Below are 7600 nucleotides of genomic sequence, written 5' to 3' on the forward strand. Positions count from 1 at the left end.
TGAGACCAGTGGAGACGATTCGCTACCGAGTGAAACAAGTTCACTCAGAGCTAGCCCAGACTATAGCGTCAGGCGCGCATCGCACTAAGTCTCGCTCCCTTGAGGATTGCACTTGATCAACACCTTCAATACTTGCATGCAAATCAGAAGAAAACCGCACCTGTGCAAAAGTTGAAAGATCAGGAAATGAACACTTAATGCACTCAACGAGAACGATACGGAAGAGAAAGCAAGCGTATTTCACTAATACTTAAACTGCACGACGGTAAAGAACTTTGCGACCTTCGGAAAGGTATAGACATACTTTCTAGCAACTCACTACCGCAAGAAACAGTCGATTATCCTCGAAGTAGTAATTTAAGTCAAAGTCCTCAACGTCTTGAATGCAAATCAGCTGCACCATCTGGGATAAGAACTGCCCCCAACTTGGGACACAGAGAGGCTGTCAATGATGTGTCCTAATTGGTGACATAGCGTACAAGTTATTGTACAGAATGTCTTACCATACAAAATATGTTCTGGACCCAATCCTGCATAAGTCGATACATCACCTTTTACAGGAAAGATAAATCAATGGTGCCAGGAAACTCTCTGAAGACAGACTCATAAAATTCAATCACATCTCTTTTTTCTTCCTTCTACTCAAGCTCCTCCACCTTCCTCGCCTCACCTTCAATAATTTCTAATTGGCACTCGTTCCTGGGTAACAAGAGACAGTACAATTACACCAGAATACACCCGATTAGCATGCCCGAATATGCCAGACTCAGGAAGAGCCGGACACGGCATCAGCTGATGTGTCTTCGGGAGTATACGTATAACCGGAAGCTCGATGTCTGTCGGTTTCGAAACTTATATCTGCAAGACATTCACTGCGCTGGGGATATCTAACTCTCAAGACAAAGTGCAGGGTGAATAACCCGGAGGTAGTCATGCCATCGACACACACAAACAAAAGACCAAATCATTGAAAACTTGTTCAGCTAAATGCACATGCAGAGATACCGATAGCGTAGATACTGCAACTCCTTCCTACTTAGCGCACGCATAGTAGTAGCACTGGCAAATATCTCGAATGCCAACAGCATGTACATGCCACAATTGTAGCTATCGACCTGCACTCCAAGATCACTTTCGTACATTCGGACTCGGTACTTTCTTGGGGCGAAGTCTGGTAGCATCATTTGTCAGCAAGGGGGCGAACCTTCACTCCGTAGCTGATATTCATCGGGTCATAGACTAATACGTCTTTACATGTCAGGTCAATTATGACAGAGCACCAGTGATTCTTGCCGCAGATGATCGGAATCAAAATCTTCTCACCCGTAACACCTACAAACACGCCCTTCATCGTATAGATCGATAAATAGCCATTCATAACGTTCCCCGCGATGGACGTGTCGACTCCAATCGTGTCTACTCTTTCTGCAAACATCTTCAGCACTAAAGTGCTAACGGTGCAATCACCCAAGGGCAACTTGCCCACGAGCTCCAGCGCTTCAGCCTACATTCAAGAAGGTGTTATCAACGCTAGTAAACCCATTGTATCAATAAATGTACGTTAACTGTACCTGCACGGACAGAAGTGGGATAACCTTCAGCTTAGCAAGTATATCTGGGTCTGGATCAACTTGGAAATGCTCGGGCATCTGTAGAGTGAAATCAGTAGTCTCGATCCAGTTTATAGCTTTGTCTACGTGTTGTATGCTTTTCATCGCCCTGTGCCACTTTTTCATTACACCCAACGTCTCGGTAGTGTATGCTCCAACACCGATTACTTCCACCGCAATTTCTTGTTCGCCTAGATTTACACCCGATGAATCTTTATGTTTCTTCTGCAGGGCTGAGACTTTGGCGCTGCACTCCTCAATGAAGTCCTTAATACACGGGTTATGGATTCCACAGGATAAATTTTCTTCGCCGGTGGTAAGCTCGCTCTCTCGTGGGCTACAGGAGCCCTGGGAGTTTTACTGAACTCATACAGCTTGAATCGCGATAGGGTAGCGGCAGATGTATCGTATGTAGGCACGCCTTCAACAGCATCTCGCACTGCAGCCAGGCTCAAATTCGCTGCGTACAAGTCTGAGTCCTCCTGGACGATCGTGGCATTCTTTCTACGAGCAGCTTTCTTCGACTTTGCTGTTTGCTTTGGGCGCCCGCGGGATCTAGGAGGGCTCGCTACGTGAAATTCTTCATTCCCTACTTCTGGAAGAGTTGTTGTCAACTCTCGGGTTTTCGATTCAAGATGTTTGCCAGACTGAGTGCCAGACTCGCCAGACTGAGTGCCAGACTCGCCAGACTGGATGCCAGACTCGCCAGACTGGATGCCAGACTCGCCAGACTAGGTGTCAGACTCCTCGACTTGGCTGTTCTTAATGGCTGAACTCGCTTCAGCTGGCTGGGTAGAAGGAGGAGAGTCTGATAGCTGATCGTTTTGGTTTTGACTGGATAAGGTGCCGAAGTCACAATGCTTAAGCCGACGAGCAACACCCTTCAGATACTCCATCGCTTCTCGGTATTGTGCCATTCCCAATCCAGACATCGAACCACAAATTTCACTAGCGATAGGCAGCGCCTCACGATACTTGCGGTTTGAGTCCCAAGGTCGATCATCCGTCGCCACAACCCGACGAATAGCGAAAGATTCCATACACGTACAGTTGTCACTTGAGCTCTCGAACTCTATCGAGGACCTAACAGAAGACAATATCCACCGACGATTGAGAAGTTGTGTCGGGATAACAGTTTCTTTGCCGAGTGCTCTTCTCAGAAAGAAAACATGACGACACGGCAGCAAACGCGTGCTCATAAAGAGGCACGAACAAGTCCAGTTTGCCTCAGAAATAGTATACTCGGTCTCACTTTCGTCAAGGGCATCTTCCTCGGTGCTTGTGCTCTTCACAATATAGACGCCCGGGCTCCGTTCCGAAAAATTGTATGATGCACGGCCAAGTGCGTTTACGTATTGGTCTTGTATCAGCTCGCACGCGTGTTCGCTGACAAGGTTAGCCACGAGAGTCATTTCTTGGTCGTATCCAACATGCTGAATGTTAACCTTCTTGTAGACTTCATCCATGAAACGTCGTTCTTGAAGCGTTTGATAGTACATGATAGACGCAATGCATTCGTCCACAGCCATGAACGAATTTACCCACTCTTTCAACTGCTTCCAGGATGCCTCCAATCTATTATTGGTGTTATTGCCGAGAGTGACGGTGTTTTGCCGCTTGTGTGCACACCATAACTTACGACAATTATCCCAGTTTTTGATGAAATAGGCAGCAAGCGGGTGGGTGGTGGGTTCATTTGTCGCAGCAGCCACATCCGCGGGTTCAACGGAGTTTGGAGCCAGATTCTGCTAGACTGGAGCCAGATTCACCCTGACCGAAGTGGGGGTCGATCTGTCCTGCCCGATTGAATCTGAAGACCTTGAACGACCAACCTCGCACACATGCAGCATGTACCGGAAATGCCCCATGTATTCCTTCTCCGTCTTCGCGTATACCAGGAGGTTCATGAGCCCTCGCAGCTGATCCCTCTCCCACGTGTTGCAGCCGTAATCCGATGATGAAATTTCCTTCCTCAAGTACTTTAATACGTGAAACTGGCAGAGTAGAATAGTCACGCCGGAGAATGCTGTCTTCAAAACAGAAAGCTCCGTGAAGTCCTTGTCGATGAGCACGCACTGAAGACGCGTCCAAGCCGGGTTATTCGTCTTAAATTCTTCCAGTGCAGTCAACAATGTTCTCCACTGCTCGTTGTGGAGTAGGGCATGCTGCACAAACTGGCCTTTTCCAAAAGTGTCGTGTGCCATGAAAGAGAAGACCTTGTACTTGGATCGATTGGTTCCATGCGTTGCGTCAATTAGAAGTACCTCCGGAAATTGAGTGAAGATCGATCGCATGTGTTTGGTTTGAAGCGTAATACAGGTTGCCAATTTCTAACATAATGAAACGGTTAGACAGGCAATAACGAAATTAAATTTGAAACATAAACGTCGTATATCATACCTTTTCTCCCACATCGTCCACGAAGATGCGCCCCACGTTGCCAGGAACATCACCAAATTCGGACATCCACTTCTTTAACCGCTTTGAATTAGAGGTTGGGGTCAATGCTTGCTCGCGAGCCTTCAATTTGCGAACCAAATTATGAACATCCTGCGGCTTCGGATTGCTATCGGAATTGTCCTTGATAAACTTGAGGATGATTGTCTTTTTCGCGCCAGCCTTGCGGAGCTCGTCCACTGTCTCTAAAGCACTCTCATCGAGGGACACACGGTTGGACGAGTGGCTTTTGAAAGCGTACTCGTTCAATGTGTGGTTGTGCTCAAGGTGGCACTTCGTAATCATTAGAGCAAATGTATGGGTAGCTTTGTTGATCTCTTGAACGCACACATTGATCTGAAAACAACGAAATATTGCCAGCAGATATTAGCAAATTTGTCCGATCAAACCAGTCAGTACCCAATCATACCAGACCATGCCAGATTGAATCTGGCTTCGCCTAATTGATCATGTATCTTGCACAGCACACCCGACATTCTAATTTGCAGCAGCAACATACCTGGGCAGAGCATCCAGAAGCTCGACTCTCCTGACGAGGCCTCTTACTTGTGGCTTGCGATAGGAATTTGCCGTAATGCGTACACACGTATGTTTTTGCGTACTGGTCCCACTCGTCGGGAATCTTACACGCCTTGGATCCCTGGGCATCTATCCGAGCATTCCGTACTGGAACTGAGGTGTTCGTTCTGGTACGGTAGATCTAATATTGTACCGATAACATGCCAACCAATTAGCTTAGATAACACTGAATATAATTAAAAAAAGCTTCTCAACTGTACCTGGAACGACCGAGCTTAGTACTGCGCGAAGTATGCCTCGAATTCTTCCCACGACCTGAACTGCGTCTCCCCCGGAGGCGGAGCGATGACACAGACTGGTCCGGCTTCCTCGCTAGCGCTGCTCGTCCCCGTCGTTTCCACACGAGGTGGGCTTAGTGACGGCTCCCACTCACTCAAAGAGCCGCCGGATGCGGCGCCGTCACTGGTATCGTCGCTGGCGTCTGCCAGCAGCGGGCGCTTTGAAGCGCTGCGTGGGCGCGGCGGCATTTAAGTCCGTTGGCGCCACGATATTGCTGGAAAGGGAGGATTTTTTGTGTGGGAGGGGTATACGCAGAGTATACGCTGTACCGAGTTCGGATATGGAAGATATCAGCAAATCCTAGCAAATCCGAAGATAACACAAGATTTGCTATGAGTGGGATGCTCCCAGTCTGGCAAAATACTCACTCTCTTTCTAACTTTCTGTTCGACAAAGGCAACTGTCGTGTTGATTTTTTCTGATTTGTTGCGTCTGAGGTTTCTTTTGGGCTAAGATCCGGAACTTCCTGCCGTCACTACGCACCATGCTGCGACTTACAGCGTGTGTGAAAGCCCACATTAGAATGAGATTCGGCCTCAGTAGACACCACAAAATAGCCGCCAGTATACACTTTCACACGTAGAAGGGCCAGTGCGCGTTTGCACGACGCCGAGCACGCTGCTGCACAGCAAATCATGGCTTTTGTTTCCTGTGGGCAGCGTGTCTTCATTTGCTTGAGTTAAGAGCGGGTCCATGCTCCATGGGCTCCGAGGCATGGAGGCCTACCTAGCTTGCGCAAGCCGTACATCAACGGAGAAGAGAAAAAATGTCATTTTAAACGACTTAATTCAGTAAACTGTGTCCTAGTAGCTAGCTTTTACATAGTCTTTGTGAGCTGAGAAAGCAGAGACGTCCTGGCTTGGTTGGCCTTGCTGGCATTGAAGCCACCCTTGGCGAGCGTCTCAATCTGCAGCAGGATGGAACTTGGCTTGTGCTGCTTGATATGCTGGGCGACCTTGTAAAGGTAGTGCAGCATATATATGCCGCAATCTACCGCATTAGTCTGGCGGGGCTTGCAGGTGTAGGAAAAACCCCTGGCTGCCTCGAATCTCCCACGGCTCGTGTGTAGAGCCGCAAACCATCAGTCCAGACACGCGAAAATATACTCCTTGTCGTGACCATTGTGAAGCGAGTCGATGTGATAATATATCTTTTTTGCGTCACTGCCATTCTGGATAATTACAACGCTCCAGTGGTCGTTAAACGCCACAGGCAGTAATACATATTTGTATCCACTCCAATCGAAATCACCAATTGTGTCGGGGGCGCTAGACTCCCGACCCGAGTGCTTGATGTAGGCGTAGTTAATGGCGGAAAATACAGCCGATCTTGCAGGTAACATGAGCTCTGGTTCGGGTTTTGTGTAACGAGAGATACAATAGTCAACCACGGAGCTAGTAATCGGAGCTCCTTCCTTTACGCTGGCGATGTCATCAGCGAAGAGTGGAATCGAGACAAGCTCTGCGGACCTACCTGCGGCGTGGGAGTAGATGCGTACAGGGGCAAGTAGGTTATTTCGTGGCCGCAGGCTGTATGGGGCGGCACTCTGTTGCAGGAGCTTGGTGTCGGGATCTCCAGCTGGATTTTCAAGGCAAAATCGAGGCTTTTTTCTCTTTTCTGATTCCACCCCTGATTCAACGCTAGCCACTGGTCCTGGAAGCTCCAAGTCTGATTCTAAAACTGATGCATCCAATGGAATCGGAGCGGAATCTCCGACTGATTCCGGGTTAGGGCCTTCGCCTGATTCGCAGAGAGCGACATCTGATACGGGGTCTGATTTGTCCGCATTTGCATCTCCACTTGTACCAGCTTCCACGTGTAGCGCAGGATCACCGGCATTAACAGCAGCTCTTGCGGCCCCAGCCTCTTCGCTACCGGGGTCGTATCGTTTCATGAAGCGTCTTGCTCGCGATCGTTGCGTTTCCTTGTGTATTATGGCAAATTCAGGAATAGTTCCTAGGTATCGCAGGAAGTCTGCGTAGTGCACCACTCCGTCCTCCCGCAAACTTCTGTCGTAGTACTCCAAGGCCTGAAACTCGTAGCTTGCCAACTTGTACGGACGCCCCGCTCCCTTCACTCGATAGCGCTGGCCATCTTCCTCTGGTGGCTCCAGCATGTCCCAGTATTTTCTCTTCCAAGTAAGGAGCTTCGGTCGGGCGATTCCGAGATGGCGCACAGCATCCGCAGTTGACCACCCGGGGTGACGCTTCCAGGACTGAATGGTCGCCCACTGGTCCCTCACTCTCGTCCTCTGGGTCATTTCGTTAGCTCAGGGGGTGCCGAGTGGGAAGAAGTGAGGAAATTGAATGTTTCTTTAAAGTGAACCGGTCCGAAGGATTTTTTTATAGTGACCGGTCCTATTCGGTTAAGTACTTTAAATTTCTAATACTATCACACAATGTAGCTCCTCATAACTAAATGACAGTGCTAAAATTATGTGCCAAGTTCTATATGGGCTGCGGTTCACAATAATGCGATCTAGTCAATTTATTGTGGACCGAGAGTTCACAATTAAGTTACACTGGCACGTAATTATGAACTCTAATGTTGACAATTATTTAACAGTTTACCTTTATTGTGAACACTTACTTGTCCGTACGACAACATGTACTAGTAGACTAGCAACTCGTAACAGAGGTTTGTTTTACCGAGCGTGATGCCACGCTTAGGTAAGA

Source organism: Phytophthora infestans, genomic scaffold (assembly GCF_000142945.1).
Source record: "Phytophthora infestans T30-4 supercont1.31 genomic scaffold, whole genome shotgun sequence".
Classification (NCBI taxonomy): Eukaryota; Oomycota; class Peronosporomycetes; order Peronosporales; family Peronosporaceae; genus Phytophthora; species Phytophthora infestans.